The sequence below is a fragment of the Macrotis lagotis genome, chromosome 1 (genome assembly GCF_037893015.1).
Source record: "Macrotis lagotis isolate mMagLag1 chromosome 1, bilby.v1.9.chrom.fasta, whole genome shotgun sequence".
In the NCBI taxonomy this organism is placed as follows: Eukaryota; Metazoa; Chordata; class Mammalia; order Peramelemorphia; family Peramelidae; genus Macrotis; species Macrotis lagotis.
Window position 1 is genome coordinate 616,541,212 of NC_133658.1, and position 21,037 is coordinate 616,562,248.

Consider the following 21,037-nt stretch of genomic DNA (forward strand, 5'->3'; position numbering starts at 1 on the left):
TGATTGATACTACACTTCCATCAATAAATCTCCAAGTGAAGAGGCACAAAGCTTTGTTATATTCAAGGGAAAGAAGGGAGGGTAAGAACACTAAGAGAATTCTATTCAATAAATTTGGCCCAGAAAGGGAATGAGATACATTCTCACTTGGGTGTAAAAATCTATAGTATTCTACAGGAAAGGGATGGGGGCGGGGAGGGAAAGAAAAGGGGAAAAGTAACTGATAAAAGGGATGGTGAAGCTACAAGTGAAAATACATTGAAAGTTAATTTAAAAAAGTTAAAAGAGAAGGAGTAAAAGTTTGCTGAAGAGGAATAAGGTGAAAGGAAAGAGAAAAAGGTAAATGGGGGGAATAGCATGGAGGGGAAATGCAGATTTAGTAATCTTAACAGTAAATGTGAATGGAATGAACTCTCCAATAAAATGTAAATGGATAGCAGAATGGATTAAAATCTAGAATCCTATATGTTGATTACAAGAAGCCCATTTGAAGCTGAGAGATACAAACAGGGTGAATTTAAAGGATGAAGAAAATATGCATCAATTGAAGTAAAAAATAGCAATCCTGATATCAGAAAAAAAAGCAAAAGCAAAAATAGATCTCATTAAAATGAATAAGGTAGGAAAATAAATTTTCTTAAAAGATACCATCGGCAATGAAGTTATTTCATTATTGAATATGTCTGCACCTAGTGCTATAGCATCCAAATTCCTAAAAGAAAAGTTTAGTGAATTACAAGGAAACGTAGACATCAAAACTTTAATATTGGGGAATTTAACATCCTTCTCTCAGAACTAGACAAATCTAACCACAAAATAAAAAAGAAGGAAGTTAAGAAGAGGAATAAAATCTTAGAAAACTTAGATATGATAGAACTCTGGAGAAATCTTAATGGGGATAGAAAAGAATATACCTTTTTATCTGTGGTACATGGCCACTATACCAAAATTGACCACATTACTAGGGCATATAACCCTTATAATCTAAATTCAGAAAGACCAAAATAATGAATGCATACTGTTAAGATCATGATGCAATAAAAATTACATATAATAAATTGTCATGGGGTGGATAGGTGGCACAGTGGATCATCAGCTCTGGAGTCAGGAGGATCTGAGTTCAAATGTGGCCTCAGAACTTAATAATAACCTAACTGTGTGACACATATCCCATTGCCTTGAAAAAAAAAAAAACAAATGAAATGATCATAGAAATATAAACCAAAAAGTAACTGGAAGCTAAATAACTTAATTTTAAATAAGAAGTAGATCAAAAATCAAATCATAGAAATAATCAACAATTATATCCAAGAAAATGATAACAATGAAACATCAAGCCCCAAATTTATGTGATGTCGCCAAGAAAGCTTTTAAGGAAAATTGTAATACCTCTAAATGCTTATTTGAATGAAATAGAGAAAGAAGAGATCAAATAATCAGGTATGAAACTAAAAAAGCTAGAAAATGAACAAATAAATGATCCCCAATTAAATACCAAATTAGAAATGCTGAAAATCAAGGGAGAAGTTCATAAAATTGAAAGCAAGAAAACCATTGTTTTAATAAATAAAATTAAAAGCTGTTTTATGGAAAAAACAAATAAAATAGATAAGCCTTGGGGAACAATGCTATGGCACATAAATACTATGAAATACTATTATTCTATAAGAAACCACAAGTATTCAAATTCTAGAGAAGCATGGAATGACTTACAGGATCTAATGCTGAGTGTAGGGAATAGAAGCAAGAGAATAATATACACATCAACGATCACATAGATGGAAGCAGCTCCTCTCAGCAGTTCAGAGAGCTAGGACAACTGCATTTAAGTGACTATGGATTATGTTATCCCCATCCAGAGGAAGAAGGAAAAAAACATAACAAAACAATAAAAAACAAGTTTCAGAATCTGATAGACATTATACGAATTTTATCTTATGTATCTCTTTCCTTTAATCCTAATTCCTCATACTGAAAATGAATAATATGTAAACATGTTTATCCAAAATAAGTATTTACAATGTTAACCTGACCCCTGCTGAGGGGAGAAGGGTGGGAATTGAGGATGGGAGAGAATTTTGTAACTTAAAAGTATACATGCACATGTGTATGAAAATAAATAAATAGTTTAAAAAAATAGATAACCCTTTGGATAATCTGATTTTTAAAAAAGGAAAAAGATAACCAAATATCAACATCAAAAATGGAAAGACTGAATTAACCACCACTGAGAATAAAATTAAAGAGATAATGTGCCCAATTGCATGCCAATACATTTGATAACCTGAATGAAATGGGTGAATATTTATAAAAAACAAACTATACAGATTGACAGAAGAGGAAATAAAATATTTATAAAACCCATTTCAGAAAATAAATGGAGAAACCATCAATAAACTCCCTAAGAAAAAGTCTCCAGTTTCACATGTACTTGCAAGTGAATTCTATCAAACACTTAAGGATCAAATAATAACAATTCTACATAAACTATCTTTAAAATATAGGAGGAGCTCTGCTGAATTCCTTTTATGACACCAATATGGTGCAGATACCTAAACCAGGCAGAATCAAGAGACAATTATAAACCAATCTCCCTAATGAACTTTGATGCAAAAATCTCAAATAAAATTTTAGCAAAAGTGACTAAAGAAAGTTATTATGCAGATATGCTGAAAAACCCTTGGTTAAAATACAACATACATTCCTATTAAAAATACTAGAAAGAATAAAAATAAATGAAGTTTTCCTTAAAATGAAAAAAAGTATCTATCTAAAGCTATTAGCAAATACTTTATGTAATGGGGATAAATTAGGAACATTTTCACTGAATGCCCATTATTACCATTACTATTCTATATAATATTAGAAATGCTAGCCTTAGCAATAAGAGAAACAAAAGAAATTGAAGGAATCAGAATTGGCAATGAGGAAGCAAAGCTTTCACTCTTTGTAGATGATATGATGGCACACTTAGAGAAACTGAGAAAATCATCTAAAAAACTACTTGAAACAGTTACCAAATTCAGCAAGGATGAGTAGGATATGAAATAAACCCACATAAATCATCAACATTCATATATATAGATAGAGAGAGAGAGAGAGAGAGAGAGAGAGAGAGAGAGAATAACAAAGCCAAAGAACAAGAGATAGAGAAATTCCATTTTAAAGTTTTAAAGTTAGGGGAGACAAAATTAAATACTTGGGAATTTGCCTTCTAAGGCAAACCCAGAATTGCATAAACACAATTACAAAGCACCTCTCACACAATTAAAGTAAGGTCTAAACAGTTGGAAAAAATATCAATTGCTCATGATTAAGTTGAGCTAATATAATAAAAAAGACAATTCTATTCAAATTAAATTGCTTATTCAGTGCTATGCCAATCAAACTACCAAAAATTATTTTAATGAAATAGAAAAATAGTAACAAAAATCATCTGGAACAACAAAAGGTCAAGAGAACTGATCAAAAAAATGTTAATGAAGTTAGCTTAAATCTACTAGATCTAAAAGTATACTATTAAATAGCATCCATCAAAACTACCTTGTACTGGTTAAGAAAGAGAAGTAATGGATGAATAGAATAGTATAGGTTCAAAAGAAATAATAGTTGACAATGATAACCAAGATGGTGGAGAGAAGGCAGGCAATGATTTAAGTTTTCCTGACTTTCTCTCAGAACTAACATGAATCAATTATCTTAATAGATTTTAAATTCACAGAACCCAAAGAACTGAGGGGAACATCTCACAAGATCTGTCACAGGGGAGCATGAGCATGCCTTAGGTATATAGCAGACACTCATTGCAGGGGCAGGGTTGATGAGTCTTGGGGACTAACCTAAGAACAACTGAAGAAGCATTTTCTGTGTGCTTGGAGGGTAGACAGAGGAATCCAGTGGGGTGGCCTGACATCTATCTGACTAGCTCCACTAGTCTGGAAGACCCAGGTCCTGAGAGCTTGTTCAGCAGAGGAGTGTGCATATTCCCAACTGAGTCTTCCCCCCCCCGCCACATTGCCCCAAAAATGTTCCTGTGGAAGGACTGCATTTTCTCCAGGACATAAAAACAAATCAGGTATTCCCAAGTTAAGCCAATGTGTGGGTGCCAGATCTCCCTGAACACTGATTGCTGATTAAGTTGATAAACTTTCAACCCTGGGGCCCAGCTCAGATTGTGTGAAACAGATTTAGGAAGTTGACTACTAACCAACAACAAAGACAATCCAGAGAAAGCTTCTAGCAATCCTTACTGGTAGAGTCACTTAGTAACCCCTTGGAGCTCCTAACCCCAATGAGAAGATCTCTAGGGTTCCCAACAGTGAAGGTCACTGAACTAGCTCTTCCTCCAACCCAGCACCCTAGGGAAGGGGCCCAAAATGAAGAAAGGCCAGTGCAAAGTGGGGTCTATTGAATGTTATCTTGAATACAAGAATATCAACTCAGAGAGAAGTGGAACATTAGAGGAGGATATGAATTAGTATCCAACCCAGAAAGACTTCTTAGAAGAGATCAGAAAGGAGTTTAAAAATCAAGTGGAAAAATTGGGAAATGCAATTCAAGGGGAAATTAACACTATTCAAGAGAAAATTAATGGTCTTACAACAAGAAAATAAATACTTGGAAAACACTATTAGGAAAAAGATTAAAATGCCTTCAAAAATAGAATTGAAGCTAGTACAACCATAGTAGACTGGCTATAGACAATGTTATCCCCATTCAGAGGAAGAAAAACAAGACAAAAAACCAAAAAAAAAAAAAAAAGAAAAGAAAAGAAAAGAAAAACCAATCTTCAAAATCTGATGAACACTACAAAAATTATCTCTTACATATCTTTCACTTAATTCTAATTCCTCATGCTGAAAATGACTATTATGTAAACAAAATAAGTATATATATATATATATACATATATATATATGTATATATATATATATATATATATATATAGTGATAAAGTTTCTTTCCACCCTCCCTTCCCACCCCCCCTCCCCTCAATGGTGAACTGACAGGTAAGCATTGTATGTACTTTTTTTGGACATCGATGATATGTCCTTGACTGTTGAAATAATCTACAAAAATATCTCATTAAAAAAAGGAGGACGTAAAGAAAGGAGGAAGTGGGCATTGAATGGGATAAATTACATCACATGAAGAGATAAAAAGGACATATTTCACTAGAAGGGAAGAAAGGATGATAAAAGAACTGCCTGAATCTTATTCCTATCAAATTTGACTCAGAGAGATTAGTACATACACACAGTTGAGATTAGATACTTATTTTATATTTCAAATAATAAGAGGGGAAAAGGGGAGAGTGGAAGGAAGAAAGAACTGACAGAAGGAAGAGAAGGAAGAAGAAATAAAGGAAAAGAAAAGGGATGGGGTTGGATAGAAAGGGGTAAACATACTGAAGGTAGTGGTATTCAGAAGAAAAATCCCAAGGGATAAACTAGAAAAATACAAATGGAAGGAAGATAGCATGGAGGACAATAAAGAATTAGCAATTATAACATTGAATTTCAATGGGATGAATTCTCTCATAAAAAGGAAACAGATAACAGAGTGGATTAAAAATCAGATCCTACAATATGCTACCTACAAGAGCTGCATTTGAAACAGGGAGATACATTCAGAGCAAAGGTAAAAGAGTGGAGCAGAATTGATTATTCTTCAGCTGAAGTGAAAAAGGAAGAGGTAGGGGTGGCTAGGTGGCATAGTGGATAGAGTACTGGCCTTGGAGTCAGGCGTACCTGGGTTCAAATCCAGTCTCAGACACTTAATAATTACCTAGTCGTGTGGCCTTGGGCAAGCCACTTAAACCCATTTCCCTTGCAAAAACCTAAAAAAAAAAAAAAAAGAAAAAAAAAAAGAAAAAGGAAGAGGTAGTAATCCTTATCTCAGACAAAGCAGCTGCAAAAAGAGACCCCATTAAAAGAGATAAGAAATGAAGCTATAACTTCCTAAAAGGTACCATAGACGATGTAATAATTTTAATACAAAATATGTATGTACTAAGTGATATAGCATCCAAATTCTTAGAGGAATACATAGACAGCAAAACTTTACTGTTGGGAGACTTCAATGCACCTCATACACATTTAGATAAATCTAAACATAAAATAAACAAGAAGAAAGTCAATGAGGTAAATGGAAGGTTGAATGGGGATAAAAAGGAATATACCTTTCCCCCCCCCCCCCCACAGGACTTGACACTTATAAAAAAGTTGAACATGTACTAGGGCATAAAAACAATAGAATCAAATGCAGAAAGGCAGAAATATTGGTTACATCCTTTTCAAAACCATGTTTCACTAAAAATCATATGCAATAATGGGTCATAGAGAGAGATAGACCTAAAACTAATTGGAAACAAAATAACTTATCTTAAAGAATAAGTGGATCAAGCAACAAATTATAAAAAGTTTTAATGATTTCATCCAAGACAATGAAAATAATGAGACACTATACCAAAATTTATGAGATATATCCAAAGCAGCTATCAGGAAATATATATATATATATATATATATATATATATATATATATATATATATATATATATATATATAAATCCTTATATGACTAAAATAAAGAGGAAATCAATGAACTGAGCATGTGACTAAAAAGGTTAAAAAAAGAATAAATTAAAAATTCCAATTAAACAGAAATTAGAAATTCTGAAAATTAAAGGAGAAATTAATAAAATTGAAAGCAAGAAAACTAGTGAACTAATAAATAAAACCAAGAGCTGTTGTTTTTTTTACTGAAGAATATACTTTATTTTCTCAGAAAAAACAAATAAAAAAAACCCAAAACATGAAGCAAAGTTCTCAGCTATAATAGTATATGAAATAGATACCATGGAAAGGTTAAGGAGAGGAGAGAGACAGAGTGGAACAACCCCAAGAGGGAATACAAAATTCAGGCAATCGGGAAAAAAAATTAAAGATTTAGCTAATAGTAAGCAGAGCTACTTAGAGACTGTTGAGAATAGATGACTGAAATTTGTTGGAGAACCAGTTTGGATGAATTACTTTAGCAGTAGTAGACACTATGCAAGGGTGAACATGAAACATATTTTATCATTTAAGAATGTCACCATTTAAGGAAGTTGGCAAATGCCTCCAAAGAGGGATTGATTTATTATTGTCTTGATTGCCTAGATTTGATAAAATGTAAACAATACCGAGTAAACTTAAAAATGTTCCCAGAAGATATTTTCACTCCCCCCCCATTTAATTCTAGTTGTTGAACATTTTCAAGAATACCCCTCTTTATACCCCACGCTTTGTACCTGTGACATGAAGATCCAATGTATAATACTGAGAAGATATAGTTGGATACATAGATTTAAAAAAGAGTAGGATTGTTAAAAACTCAGAGATCCAGAAGGATCACAGTTTTAGGTCAAGCAAGGTATGAATATGATCCTTTCAATATCAAGCCTTGGCTGCCTCCTCCCCCTGCCCTTTCTCCCACTAGGTGACTAAGATCTTCAGAGCAAATTCCATTTAAAGAAGGGCATAGAAGGGCATTATCTCATCCCTAAATTAATTGAAATACTCTTTACTCTTCTTCATGAGGTCAAACTGATGGCAGTCCAGGAGGTTTATATCAATGGGTAGATTTTCTCTGCCCCAAGGAAGGGGAGAGTTTTTAATTTTTGAAGCTTTCCTCCTGTTTCTCTTTTTTTGGGTTTGTGTGGAACCAGAGACAACATTGCTTGAGAGATTGTATAATTCATATTATTTTTGCCTGATTATCAAGAACCACTTCTTATATTGTTCCTGAATCTGATGACTAAGGAGACAGTACACGAGGAAGATGAAGACTCCCTGCAGGCTGTTGATGATAGTGAAGAGATAGGCCATGATCAGAGCATCTGGGCCAATCTACAGAATGCCCAGGCACCAGGTGCAACCCAGGATGCTCAACTGAGCCAGGGCTTTGAATGTCAACAACCTTATATCCTAAAGAGTAGACACCTCATTGTTGAGGGAGGAAAGTTTTCTTTGAAAAATCCAAAGAACCAGAAGAAAAAATCAGTGAACTTTACAGAGAAAACAGCATAGAACAGTTCAAGGAAAGCCTAGACAAATCCTTGTTTCACATGGAGCCATCAGTGGGAAGGAGATCCATAAAGGTATGTCCTTGATACTGCAGAAATAGCCATAGCCCCAGGTAGAAGTCCATAGCCCAGAGGATACATGATCTTCTTCATTGATTTGTTTTACTCTGCAATAATTAACAACCATCAGGTTTAGTGCAGATAGGAAGAGATGCAGGCCCTACAGCAGCATCCAGGTAAAAGTAGTCAAGTACAAATAATGCAACAAGCCTGCAATGATGGAGCAGAGCACTTGATTCTTGATTTGTTCAATTTGTATGAGGAAGAGGAGATTGGTTAGGAAAAGGTACAGTGAGAGCTGCAGGTGGAGGGAGGTGCTGATGTTCTGAATGGTGCTGCACAGGAGGAAGGCAAGGGCAACCATAAAGAGACACAGAAAGGACAGGCTCAGCCCCACATAAGTGAATACCATCAGCACAAAATCTCCTTCCTGTGAATAGAGAGCCATCAGGACAGCAAAACTGGGCAAATGAGTGCAGTTGCAGCATATGTGTGTTTCATTGGACTTAATAGGCTTACAATCCATTGTGGACCAGCCACTTCCTCCTCTGTTTTTCCCTGTAGACACAGAGAAACTTTTACTTCTCCTTTTTTTCTTCATGCTAGAACTCCAGAACAGAAAGAGGAATTAGATTGCCAAGGTTTTATTGCAGCACTGACTACTTTGGAGTTTAGGTATATTCTATCAATCTTCTTCTCATATCTCTCCTTATAAAAGGATGCATTTAGAATGGTTCCAAGGGAATTATAGGAGACAAAAGCAACTACATGCTGACCTTGGGTATTTGATTGTAAGATATCCATGTGGGGAATTTTCACTGGGTTATTCTGAACTTCCAGTTTAGTGTCTACATTTTCAATCTTGACTTTCCTGTAGTTTCTGGATCTCCTCAGACTCAAGAATAACCTTTTCTAGGTCTTGTAATAGTTTTGTCACTTCATTCCCAATTTCTGTCTTGTTCTTAGTAGTCAGAAGGTTATGGGTGTAAAGAAATGATTCAAAACGAGAAGCAATTTTCTTGTAGTCTTTATTATTTGTGAGCCCTTGACTGCTTATTTAGTGTCATACCAATGAAATTTCCAAAAAATTAATTTAAAAAATTGGAAAAAAATAGGACCTAAATTCAAATGGAGAAACAAAAAGTCAAGAATATCAAGAGATTTAATGAAAAAAAATGCAAAAGATGGCTTAGACTTACCAGATGTAAAATTATATTATAAAGCATCAGTCATCCAAACCCTCTGGTTACTGGCTAAGAAATAGTGTTGGATCAGTGGAATAGATTACATGCAAAAGAGACAGCAATAAATGATTATAGTAATCTTTTATTTGATAAACCCAAAGAGTCTACCTTCTGAGATAAGAATTTACTCTTCAACAAAATCTGCTGTGAAAATGGGTAGAGGACTAAGATATAAAAGACAATATTATAAGCAAATTAGGAGAACAAGGAATAGTTTACCTGCCAGATCTATGGAATAGGGAGCAGTTTATGACCAAGGAAGAGATAGAGAACATTGCAAAAAACAAACTAGGTTATTTTGATTACATTAAAAGGCTTTAGCACAAATAAAATTATATTAAGCAAAATCAAAATAAATGTAGTAAGTTGAGAAACATTTTAACAGCTAGTGTTTCTGATAAAGGACTCATTTCTAAAATATATAGAGAACTGAATCAAATTTATAAAAAAAAAAACAAGTCATTCCCCAACCGACAAATGGTCAAATGATATGCAAAGGCAATTTTTGGACAAGGAAATTACAGTTATCTATAGTCATATAAAAATGCTCTAAAACATTATTGATCAGAGAAATGTGAATCAAAGTATCTTTGAGGTATCACCTCCTACCAGTTAGATTGACCAATATGACCAGAAAGGATAATGATCAATATTGGAAGGGATGTGAGAAATAGGGGACACTAATTCCTTGTTGGTGGAGCTGTGAACTGATCCAGACTTTCTGGAGAGCAATTTGCAATTAAGCCCAAAGGGCAATAAAAATGGGTATACCCTTTGATCCAACAATATAACTACTGGATCTGTATGCTCAAGAGATCATGAAAAAAACCACATGTTCAAAAATATTCATATCAGTTCTGTTTGTGGTGGCAAAGAATTGGATATTAAGGGAATTACCATCAATCAAGGAATGGCTGAACAAATTGTGGTATATGTATATGATGGAACACTATTTTTCTATAAGAAATCATGAGTGATTTCAGCAAAGTCTGGAAGGAGATGCTATGCTGAGTGAAATGAGCAGAACCAGATGAACATTATACACCTTAACAACAATATAGGTTGTTGATCATGATCAAGCTTGATGGACTTGTTCACTCCATCAGTGTAATAACCAGGGACAATTTTAGGGGATTTGTGATGGAGAATACCATCTGCATCCAGAGAAGGAACTGTGGAGTTAAGCAAAGACTAAAGATTATTATCTTCAATTTTCAAAGAGTTGTTTTATATGTATTACATAATTTTACTATCTCTTATGTTTTCATTCTTCCTTATGGATATGCTTTTTCTCTCAATACATTCAATTTTGATCTATGCTATATCATGGAAACAAAAGTAAAAACTATAGCATATTGCATTCTTTTAGGGGAGGGGGAGGGAAGGGAGGGAGGGAAAAAGGTAAGATTCAAACCTTGTAAAAAATGATTAGTATAAACTACCACTGTATGTAATTGGAAAACAATTAAAATATTTATATAATTTTAAAAAAGAAACAGTAGTAAATGAGCACAGTAATCTGCTGTTTGATAATCCAAAAGCCATTAGCTTTGGGGATAAGAACTCCTTATTTAACAAAAACTGTTGTGAGTGGGGCCTCTAGGTGGTGCAGTGGATAGAGCACTGGCCCTGGAATCAGGAGTACCTGAGTTCAAATTCAGCCTCAGACACTTAATAATTACCTAGCTGCATGGCCTTGGGAAAGCCAATTAACCCCACTGCCTTGCAAAAACCTTAAAAAAAATTTGAAAAAAAAACTAGGCTAGATCCATATCTCACATCAAAATGGCTATAGGATTTACATACAAAATGTGACATCATAGATCAATTAATAGACCAAGAAATATTTATTTGTTGATAAATACAAATGTCTACCTGCCAGATCTATGGAAAGGGAAGAAATTTATGACCAAGCAAGAAATAGAATACATTATAAATTGCAAAATGGATGATTTTGACTACATTCAATTAAGAAGTTTTTGCACTAATAAAACCAATGCTGGCAAAATTAGATGGAAAAAAGAAAGCTGGAAAACAATTATCACAGCTAGGGGTCCTGATAAAGATTTCTTTTCTAAAATATATAGATAATTGAATGCAATTCATAAGGTTACAAATTATTCTCTAATTGATAAGTATCAAAGGATATAGACAGTTTATAAATGAAAAAATTAAAGCTATCTAGATAGAGATAGAGATATAAAAATCAAAGGAAAAATACTCCAAATCATTACTGATTAGATAAATGCAAATTAAAACAACTATGAGAATCAACTGATGCTTGTAAGATTGACTAAGATGACAAAAAGGGAAAATGATCAATGTTAGGTTATGGAAAAATTGAGACATTATTGCATCATTGGTGGAGTTGTGAACTAATCCAACAATTCTGGAGAGCAATATGGAACTATGACAAAAAAAAGGAATAAAACTGATCATACCCTTTGAACCAGCAACTCCAATGCTAGACCTACATCCAGAAGAAATCATAAAATACCCCACATGTTCCAAAATATTCATAGCAGCACTTTTTAAAAATTTATTTTAAGGCAATGGGGTTAAATGACTTGCCCAAGGTCGCACAACTAGACAATTATTAACTCGTCCAGATTTGAAGTCAGGTCCTCTTGGCTTCAGGTCTTGTACTCTATCCACTGTGTCACCTAGCTGCCCTATAGCAGCTTTTCATAGTGACAGAGAATTGGAAATTGAGGGATTGTTCATTAATTGGGGAATGGCTGAACAAGTTATGGCATAAGAATATTATGGGATACCATTATTTTATAAGAATCCATAAATGGTTGGACTCTAGAGAAACATTAGAATGAATTATAGGAACTAATGTTGAGCAAAGAGAGCAGAACCAACAGAACATTAATAACAACATTGTGAGTTGATCAACCTTGACACATGCAGCTCCTCTCAACAGTTCAGAGGTCTAGGACAACCAGGGGAACCTGAAAATTACTAATCTGTAAATATGTTAAACAAAAATGTATAAGCACAATATTCCCTGACTGTTTGAATATTATATTCAAATTTCAGAGATTCAAGTTTAGGCAGTTAGAAAGAAATAATTCATATGTAGTTGAGACACAAGTTAAAACAAAATTTAGCAGCTCCTACCTTGAAGGACTGAAAGTCTTATCATATTATATTTTAAAGGGCAAATGACCTTCATTACAATGAATGATCTACTTATCCAATAAAACAGGATAATCCTTCAGAGTGTGTGTGTGTGTATGTGTAGTACATAGAAATTATATATGACATAGAAAAATCTAATAATTACTGATAAAAAGACCCAAACTCAATACAAAATTAAATGCTTACATTGCTTACAATCATACATTGCTTACCTTCCTACTGAGGAAGATGATACATATAACTCTCAAGAATTTTCTCATTATTAGGGAAATTAGAAGGAGCATCCATAGACAGAGGGCATGAGTCTGAGTTGAGTTGAATATGATGGGATGACATTGAGAAAAATGAAAGGAAGAGAAAGAAGCGCAGATAGAAGGGGAAAGAGAGAGACAGAATGGGGGAATTATTTAAATAAAAGAGGTTCAAAATATTTTACAGTAGAGAGAAAAACTTGAAACATTCTCTTGGAAATTGCTTAAAATGGGAGTAAAATGCACATATAGGAATACATTTTACTCAGATGAGAAATGGGAAGGGAAGACATAACAGAAATGATGCTAATAGAAAGGATAGATCTGGGGAAGCAGTTGCCAGAAACAAAACACTTTCGAGGAAGAACAAGGTGAAAGGAGAGAGAAAAAAATAAAGTTAAAATTGATACATGATTTAGACATAAAAATAGTAAAAGCAGAGCATTGGATAATTTGTCTGTCAGATTTATGGGTAAGGGAAGAAATTATGACTAAAGACATAAATATTATATTGCATTATATAAAATTAATCATTTTGATTATATTAAATGATAAAGTTTTTGCACGAACAAACCAATGGATATAAGAGTACAGGGAAAGCAGAAAATTGTCTAAATGATTTTTTCCAATACATTTCTGATAAAAAAAAAAACCTCATTTGCCACACCTAAAAAGAAATGAGTCAAATTTGTAAGAATATAAGTCATTTCTTATTTGATCAACAAGCAAAACATTTGAACAAGTTGTTTTTATAAGAAAATAAAACTCTATTGTCACATAAAATATTACTCTTGTTTAGAGAAATGCTGATTAACATAATTTAGATGTAACTCTTCACACATAAATTTGGTCAATATGATAGGAAAAAATCAGAAAAACGTTGGAAAATGGGTACGGGAAAAATGCAACTCTATTGCATTGTTTTTGGAGTTAACTGATCCCAACATTCTAGACAGCATTTTGTATCAATGTTTAAAAGGCTATAAAGCTATTCATATAGTTTGATCCAGTGACACCACTTCTAGATCTATTATTACCAAAAGATTTCATTAAAAAGGAAAAGTATCTATATGTACTAGCATTTTATAGTATCTTGTTATATAGTCATTTTGTATATATATATATATATATATATATATATATATATATATATATAGCTTTAATTTCCATTTTTCTAATCATTGATGATTAGAATTCTTTATAGGGAATTTTTTTTGATTTTTTCATCTGAAAAATGCATTTTCATATCCTTAGATAATTTATCATTTGGAGAATGACTTGGATTCATATATTTATATATATATATATATATATATATATATATATATATATAAATTTTTATTCATTTTTAAGTTAAATATAAACAGTTTCCCCAAAAGAACTTTTTCATGGATATAGCACAACATAAAATGAGAACTCAATATAAAACCATGAATTTCTATTTTATACTGTTTGCTTTAAAAAAAAAAAACCTATGTAATAAAGATTACACATCATTTTCAAAGTTATCCTGCTTTTCTGTGCTTCCATCTAGGTTTCTTTTGTTCTCTCCTCTGCATTTTTTTTTCTCCCTATCTCCCAACACTGACCTAAAGAATGCTATCATTAGCTACAAAATAATTTTGTCTGTGTGTGTTTGTGTGTGTGTGTGTGTGTGTGTGTGTGTGTGTGTGTAAATCCACACTACACTTATTTCTTATTAGTTCCTTCTCTGAATTTAGATAGTATCTTCATGGACCTTTTGTAGTTGATTTGGATATATATTTACAATTTTCAAAATGATAGTCATTCCAAATTATTCTTAGAACAATTGCTATTACTGTGTATAATATTCTTTTGATTCTGCTCATTAGAATCTTCATTATCTGTCTTTCCAAGTTTTTCTAAATCAAGATCATCCTTTCTTATAACACAGTAGTATCCATCACAATTATATTCCACAACATGTTTAACTATTCTCAGGTTGACAAGCATCCTCTCAATTTCAAGTTTTTTTCCACACTACAAATAGAGCTGGCATACATATTTTAGAATTAGTGGTATAGCTGAGTAAAGGGATATGGAACATTTTAGCCAGTTTGATAGATATAAGATGATATATCAAGTTGATTTAATTTGTATTTCTCTAATCAATGATTTAGAACATTTCTCAAATGAGCATATATAGTTTGATTTCTTCTTTGAAAAACTGCTTGCTCATATCATTTGATCATTTCTCAATTGAAGAATGATTCATATCTTATAAATTTAATAAGTTTCAAAAAATTAGTTCTTTATATATTTGAAACGAGATCTGGGAAACTATAAATTTTTTCTTCAAATTTTCTGCTTTCCTTCTATTATTGTCTTATATTAGTTTTATCTGCACAAAAGCTTAATTTGTGTATTCAAAATTATCTGTTTCTTACCTCACATTGTACTCTATTACTTGTTTATTTCTAAATTGTTCTCCTATCCATTGGTCTGAAAAGAAATAATTTCCATGGTCTCATTTTCTCATATCTTCTTTTCTATCTAAGTTATATGTCCATTTTGAATTTATTTTGGTTTGTGCCAAAATTTTATCAGACTGTTTATAGAAATGACTTGCCAAGGTTCATAAACATAGAAAGTATCTGAAGAGAGATTTGAACTGAAGGAGATATTGTCTGTATCCAAATCCATTACTGTATCCACTGTGCCACCTAGCTACAATCAAAATGAATCTACTCAACATTCTTGAATGTCTTTCACAAGGAGTGAATTACAGGCTCATGACAATGAGATTGCCATTTCTAGGAAAATATCATGCCATCATCATCAGTACCTATGTTCCAATCATGACGAACACTGATAACGTTAAAAAAAATTTTATAAAGACATGGAGACCCTTATCATCAATGTACCAAAAGAGGATAAGCTCTTTGTTCTGAGTAACTTTAATGCTGAAGTAGCCTCAAGGTTACCAGATATAGCAGGGAATGCTTGGGAAGAATGGATTTGAAAACAGCAAGAGTAATGATCACCTATTACTGAAGACTTATGCATCACATGACTTATTATCACAAACACTGCATTCTGTTTACCTGAATACAATACAACTTACTGAATACACTCTCCTAAGTAAACATTGACTTTTAATAGACTGTGATCTTAAGGAGAAGAGACAGACAGAATGTGAGGACTAGAGGCAATGTGTGGAGCAGAAGACGAGACTGATCATGGACTTATCCTCTCTAAGCATTTAACTTGTCAATATTTCCTGGGAGGTACACATTGATAATTAGACTGACACAGGCAATGCCATTGTTTATTCAGTATTTTTGGAGTTTCCAAAAAGAAATTGTGGGAAAGAATAGGTATTGGACTAACTAGCAAAATGAAGGTCCACAGAGCTGTTTGCTGACTTTATTGCTATATGCCTGTGAAACCTGGACAATCAGCCAGCACCATGTCAGAAAACTGAACCACTTCCATTTAAATGGTCTTAGGAAGACTGTGAATATCACCTGGCAGGAGAAAGTTAACAGACACAGAGTTACTTTCTCGAACTAAACTGAGCTAGCACTCATTCCGAATCCAAGTGCAACTACGATGGGATGGTCATGTTGTTAGAATGCAAGAGGTAAATTTATCAAACAGACTATTCTATGAAGAACTTCACACAGGGCAAGGACTCACAGGGGGATCACCCTGTAGGTCTCTCTTAAGAACTCTGAAAATGATTGTGAAGCATGGGAGACACTGGCACAGGACTTTCCAGTATGGTATGCCCTCATAAATGAAGGTACTGTTCTCTATATGAAGGACAGAATTGAAGTAGTTCAAAGGAGACATGATATTCATAAGTTTAGAGTACTCACCAGAGATGTTCAAATGAACTATTTGTCTCCAACCTATAGTAGAGCATTCCAAGTTCATATGATCAGACACAGTAGGACACACTGTAATTTGTTGCGGACATATTGATGTCATTTTCGTCTTCTTCAATAACAAAGGACAAGGAGCAACCACAATTTCCCAACAATTTAAAGCAAATAATGAATTTTTGTCTGCAAAACCTAAATCTTTATATTTGTCAAACACAAAAATTACAATTATCACTTGTTACTGTGTCTTGTATGTCTTTTCGGTTTTACTATCTACCCTTCTTAGCCAGTACTAAATATTTTTGATAATTATTGCCTTGTAGTGTAATGATGAACTTCCTTCACCTATATTTTTATTAATTTTTTTGATATTCAGACTTTTGCTCTTTCAAATGAATTTTGTTATCTTTTCTAGCTTGATAAATTAATTCTTAAGCAATTTATTTGGGATTGCATAGAATAAATAAATTAGCTTAGGTAAAATTGTCCTTTTTATTATATTGACCCAACCTACCCAAAAACAATTAAAAGTTCTCTATTATTTTGTCTTACTTTATTTTTTTAGGGTTTTTTTGCAAGGCAACGGTGTTAAGTGGCTCGCCCAAGGACACACAGCTAGGTAATTATTAAGTGTCTGAGGCCGGATTTGAACTCAGGTACTCCTGATTCCAGGGCCAGTGATCTATCCACTGTGCCACCTTGCCACCCCATCTTACTTTATTTGTATAAAAAGATATGTTGTAATTAAGTTCATGTAGTCCTTGGATTTGTTCTGGTAGTATACTAACATGTATTGTATCCTATCTAAAGTCATTTTAAATAATATATCTTTTCTTGAAGATTTTTCTTGGTAAAACAATGAAATGCTGATGATTTAGGTTGGTTTATTATATATCTTACAGCTTTTCTAAAATCACTGTCTCCACAAACTTTTTAATTGAATCTTTAGAATTTTGCAAGCATATGATTATATTGTTTGCAAGAGTAACTAGTTTTATTAACTCATTGTCCAATCTTATTCCTTCAATTTCTTTTTATTCTCTTATTGTTATTCCTCTTGTAATAGAATATTGAATAATATTGGTGATAATCAACATTCTTTTTCCACATCTTATCTTACTGGAAGAAGTTTTAGCTTATGCCCAGTATAAATAATGACTGCTGTTCATTTTAAGAGTGGAAAATCCCTTCATATTTGTGTTTAAAAGTGTTGTTTGTTTTGTTTTGTTTTGCCATAGAGTAGGTTTAAGTGACTTGCCCAAGTTCACACAGATAATGTCAAAGGTCTGAGAACAGATGGATTTGAATCCAATTCCTTCAGTCTCCTAGGCTTGTGCCTACCTTCCCACCTTGTGTTGTAGTTTATACATTAATTTTATTTTACATGCAAAGGTAGTTTTCAACTTTTATCCATTTGCAAGTTTATGAGTTCCATCCCTTCTCCATGACAGCAAACAATCTGGTAAAAGGTGTACATGAACAAGCATGTTTTAAATATTTCCAAAGTAGCTGTATTGCGAAAGTATAATTAGAACTAATGGGGGAAAAAAACATTAGAAATAAAGAAAATAAATAAATAAAAGAAGTTTCTCAAAGTTAATATAGTATGCTTTTGTTCTACATTCAGATTTCATATTTTTTCTCTGAATGTAGATGGCATTTTTCAAAACAGGTCTCTCATTGTCCTATATCATGGAATTGCTAAGAAAAAGCTAAGTCCATAATAGTTTATCATTTCACATTGTTGTCTTGCTTCTACTCACTTCTCTCAGCATCAGTTCAAGTAAGTATTTCCATGTTTATCTAAATTCTGGCCACTTGTGATATCCTTAGAGTAATATTCATATATCATAACTAGTTCATTTATTCCCCAATTGATGGGCATCCCCTAATGTTCCAATTCTTCGCCATATATCTTTTGAGTGTTGTATTTGAGGATCCAAATTTCTGAATCAAATTTTAGTTCTGGCATTTTTAATCAGATGAGTAAATTTGAAAACCCCCCATTTCCTTGAATGCCCATCTTTTCCCCAAAAGAAAATCCTGAATTTTTAAGGGCAATTGAATCTTGTTTGTAATCCAAGCTCCTTTGCCCTTTGGAATATCATATTCCAGGCCCTCCAATTCTTTGATGTTGAAGCTGATAAGTACTGCATATTCTTATTGTGGTTACTTTGTATTTAAATTTTATCTTTTTGGTTGTTAGCAGTACTTTTTCCTTTAGCTGAATTCTGAAATTTGGTTTCAATATTACTTGTAGTTTTTATTCTGGAATTTTGTCTGTTGGTGATCAATGGATTCATTCAAAGATTATTTTGTCTTCTTCTACTAGGGTATTAGGATAGTTTTTCATAATAATTTCCTGAAAGATATTTTCAAGCTCATTTTTTAATTGTGACTTTCAAGTATGCCAATAATTTGTAAATTATCTCTTCTGGACCTATTTTTCAGATCAATCATTTTTCCTAATGGGTACTTTACCTTTTCTTCTATTTTTTCAGGAATTTAGTTTTATTTGATGAAATCCTGCAATCTCTTAAGTCATTAGTTTCCATTTATATAATTTTAATTTTAAGGGTTTTATGTTCTTCAGTTAGTTTTTGTGTTTCCTTTTCCACTTGATTAATTTTATTTTTAAATGCATTGTTTTCCTTTTCCAGAGGGTTAATTTCACTTTTTGATGAGTTACATTGCTGTTCCAATCAAACAGCAAATAACTGAAATAATAAATAATTGTATACAAGAAAATGATAATAATGAGACATCGTACCAAAATTTATGGGATTCAGCCAAGACAGTTTTGAAGGGAAACTTTATAATCTCTAAATTCCTATATAAATAAAATAGAGAAAGAGGAGATCAAAGAATTGGGCATGCAACTAAAAAAAGCCATAAAAATTAAAATTAAATACCATAAAAAATTTAAATACTAAATTAGAAGTTCTAAAAATCAAGGGAAAGATTAATAAAATGGAAAGCAAGAAAACGATTAATCACATGAATAAAACTGAGTTGTTTTATGGAAAAAAAGCCAATAAAATAGACAAATATCTGGTTAATCTGATGAAAAACAAGGAAGAAAATAACCAAATTACCAGCATCAAAAATGAAAATGGTGAATCAACCACCACTGAGGAGGAAATAAAAGGGATAATTAGGAGCTACTTTGCTGAACTATATATCAATAATTTGGACAACTTGAGTGAAATGGATGAATATTTATAAATACAAACTGCTGAGTTTAAAAGAAGAGGAAATAAATTACTTAAATAAACCCCTTTTTTAGAAATAAAGAAATTGAAGGAACCATCACTAAATTCTCTAAGAAAAATTTTCCAGATCCAGATGGATTTACAAGTGAATTCTACCAAACATTTAAGGAATCATTAATGCATATTAATGCATAATAATACATAACTATTTTTAAAAATAGGAGAGGAAGGAGGTCTGCCAAACTCCTTTTATGATATCAACATGTTGCTGATACCTAAACCAAGAAGAACCAGAACAGAAAAAAAAATCTTATAGACCAATCTTGCTAATGAATATTGATGCAAAAATCTTAAATAAAATTTTAGTAATGAGACTACAACAAGTTATTACCAGGATAATACATCATGATCAGGCTGGATTTATAACAGGAAGGCAGGGATGGTTCAATATTGGGAAAACACTTACCATAATTGAACATAATAGAAAAACCAACAGAAATCAGATGATTATCTCAATAGATCCTGAAAAAACCTTTGATAAAATAGTACATCCATTTTTATTAGAAAACACTAGAAAAGTTAGGGATAAATGGAGTTTTCCTTAAAATAATAAATGGCATCTATCTAAAATCATTAACAAATATATTTAATGAGAATAGACTTAGAGCATTTCCAATAAATTGAGGCATGAAACAATGATGCCCATTGTCACCATTACTGTTCAATACAGTATTAGAAATGCCAGCAGTAGCAATAAGAGAAGAAAAAGAATTTGAAGGAATCATTATTGGCAATGAGGAAGCAAAACTTTCACCCTTTGCAGATGATATGATGGTATACTTAGAAAACCCAAGAAAATCATCTAAAAAACTCCCTGAAACAATTAACAAATTCAGCAAAGTAACAGGATATAAAATAAATTCACATAAACCATCAGCATATCTATATATGAACAATAAAGCTCAAGGACAAGAGATAGAAAGAGAAATTCAATTTTTAAAAAACTGTAGAGAACATTAAATATCTGGGAATCTACTTCCCAAGACAAATCTACAAACAGAATGAACTCAATCATAAAGCTCTCCTCACCCAAATAAAGTCAAATCTAAATAATTGGAAAAATGTCAATTGCTCATGATTAGATTGAGTTAATATAATAAAAAATTACAATTCTACCCAAATTAAATTACTTATTTAGTGCCATACC

At 32.5% G+C, this 21,037-nt stretch overlaps 1 protein-coding gene and 1 pseudogene across 1 annotated transcript in view; both read right to left on the reverse strand.

The window, feature by feature from the left end:
• Positions 1-21,037, reverse strand: part of DPP10 (dipeptidyl peptidase like 10) — a 1,029,304-nt gene that overhangs the window by 594,450 nt on the left and 413,817 nt on the right. The gene's annotated exons all lie outside the window — the stretch shown is intronic.
• LOC141521991 (adhesion G protein-coupled receptor E3-like) lies at positions 7,590-9,380 on the reverse strand (annotated as a pseudogene).